Source organism: Dipteris shenzhenensis, chromosome 31 (assembly GCF_047967505.1).
Source record: "Dipteris shenzhenensis isolate YYH24624 ecotype China chromosome 31, Dip_SZ_1.0, whole genome shotgun sequence".
NCBI lineage: Eukaryota > Viridiplantae > Streptophyta > Polypodiopsida > Gleicheniales > Dipteridaceae > Dipteris > Dipteris shenzhenensis.
The window spans coordinates 8248139-8251203 of NC_141626.1; positions in this window are offsets into that span (position 1 = coordinate 8248139).

Below are 3065 nucleotides of genomic sequence, written 5' to 3' on the forward strand. Positions count from 1 at the left end.
ACACTGCATTCATGGGTTGGCCATCCCATTGACAATACCAGCACTATTTGGCAAAACCATGTGCATCTTTGATCACCATTAGCCATCATAATCTGGCCTTAAAAATGTTATTTGTCATAATCTCTTATGAAAAGTGACCACCGGATACACCTAGATGGGCCACTGTCAAGACAGCCCTCTGTTCATGATCTAGTACACATCGTTGAACAACTTGATCAATACCAAGTCGGTATAGCATCCCTGCAATTTTGAGAAACGGCTCACTCCTCAATACAATCCGCTTTCTCTAATCCAAAGGCATGTCCACCATGAAGAATGCTAGGATCTTTAGAGATGACTTGATTGATTCTTGCCTTTGTCACCTTTGATACATTTGAAAGGAACATGACTCACATGTGTCCACTTATCGACGTGAGATTTGTTGCTGCAGTATCTCTAATGTTCTTGCATGCATGCACAGCAATAACTTGATAACCATCTTGTTGCATGATCATGCTCCCCTTTCCCATGACCTAAGCTAAATAAATTCCAAGTCATTTTTAGGCTTGTAAGGCCATAGTATAGAGAAACAAAGTAGAAGGGCCTCATTGCCTTGGAGTGAGATGCAACAACATTTGACTAAACATAGTTCTTTTGAGATTTACATCTTGATCCCTTAACCAATGATTGTGCAATGTAAAGCAATGTTGTACAAAAAGTGTATCATGGTTGTTGTCATCATAGACATAGAAGTGGGTCTCTTTATTGTTGACATTAGTACATCAAGATGTCTAGAGGGGTCTAATTCATCTTCATGTTGAATGGTGGAAGTTGATACTGGATGGGATTTGGATAGGGACCTGGATGTCCCACACTACCTTGTGAGAGGACAGAGGGTTTCGGCTACACTAGCAAATTTTCGTATGAATTGCCTATACAAACTAAGGAACCCCACAAATGACTACACATGCTTGATATTATTTGGCCCTTTCACATTTTATATGGCATTGATTTTTTATTTATGTGTCACAATGCTTTCACCTAACATCATGTGTCCTTGAAAGCATCTTGAAAACACAGCAAACACACATTTTTGCTTTGTACTATAGATAGATAAATTATTCCAGAATAATTCTAGAAATTTCTCAATGTAATAGGCACCATAAATTGTTGGAACATGGCTTAAGAATTCAACTCGAAAGGCATGACCTTGCTTGAGTATGCTCCCCATTTGATGATGGTTATTTTCTCTTGGTCTTCTTTGGCCATCATGATTTCATTGTACTCATCATAGACAGCGAGAATAGGTCTTTGATCATCTATTCATTGAGCTGCCAAATAGTTTCTAGCACAATTATGATTGGGAACAAAAAATAATTACTTTGATCCTTGTTTGGACTTCCTCAAATATGATGTTTACTTTGGAATTTCCATCAATGAGCACTCCCCTCACTGTATGGTTCCCAATTTTAACATCAATCATGGGAACTTCTTCATCCTGAATTATTGTTTTAGCCATTCTCCCCTTATGGAAAATGGTCTGCAAGTAGGTAGTTCACTGATTCCAAGAGCAAGTTCCAATAGTTGGCTGATGGAAATCGTCACATTCAATTCGCTCTTGCATCCGTTGTTTTCATCATTCACTACAAGTTCATTTCCCATCACTGGCTCCTACAATGCAAACCACACTCCATTCCTTTGCAATATCGTCAAGATATTATGCACGAATCATGGTGTGACATTCAAGTGCTTTGTGTCATCCCTATATTGAGCCTTTGCATTCATTCTGAGTGTGCGAGGCCGAGAGCCTTTTTTGGATGACCAGACGATAGTTGTTTATAGTGTAACAAAATGTCCAAGCAAGGGGTAATGCTTTACTTAGAAACAAAAGGAAAGCATGGAAAGCAATAATGCACAACAAATTGGAAGTTGTATTACTTTATCCTCTCGGTTAGGAAGGAAATATACAAATGGCTCTTCAGCCACTCTATTATGCACAAGAGTTGCTCTCACACTAAGGCGGCCCAAGTTTATGAATTCTATGACCTTTTATACAAGGCCACTAACCCTATGGGGTGATACTACACACCTTCATTTGCAAACATTCGCACTTAGCCATTACAAGGTGCCATTCCTCTAGTGTCAAAGCATCCCTGACACTCTTGGCATGGCCACCAAATCTAAGATGATAGTTGTGGTCCCACCATTTCCCTTTTCATTTTCCAACAATGGCTATCAAGGGTTGTCAGCTCTATGAAGATAATGTTGACTTGCATGAAGAGGTAAACCTCCCACTTCAGCTTGCCTTTTGCTGTGTACTTCAACCAAATTATTCCTTTTCTCTTTGACCCTCTATTCATCCTTTTTGCCTTTGGACTTTAGAGAGAGAGAGAGAGAGAGAGATCTATCCTCTCCCACATTCTCCACTCTCTTAATATTGACAAGTGGCATCAAAATACGAGGAAGCCCTTGGGGTCTCCCTCCTTGTTATGGTTTGGTAGATCCAACTTTTCAAAGTCATGTGATAGTTATGCTCTCTTCGCATGTATTGGGGTTGCATAGTAGGTATGACAGGTCTTCATGACATTGATCTTGTAAATTCGTCAGCAAGTCCTGCTCTACGCTTTAGACCTCATCACCTCAGTATTAGTCTCTTGGATCAATAGTTACTTGGAGTCCTTGAACTTCTTCATTCGTAATCTCTTTGGCTAGTTCCTTTACTGGAGGATATGGGTCTTCATGGAAATGCTCTTGTTGATCATAGAGTCATACAATTAACTAAGGCAATTGGTTTTTTCGCTACTTAGGTCTAGATCTGCAAATGTCAAGTCTTAGTATACCAATAAAGCTCATGCATAAAGGTCTTATAAATGGTACAAAGAGTAGTCTCCAAAGAGTGCAAATGATGCATATAATAGCTTCTTTGGATGAATGGTTTACAAAGTATGCAAATAGTGAATCTTGTATTAGTCTCTCTAGACTTGGATTGGAATCTTATATTAGTCTATCTTTACAAAGTATGCAAAGAGTGAAATATTAGACTAGCCTATTTAGAAGTCTTTATTTTTATTTTTGGTGATTTTGTA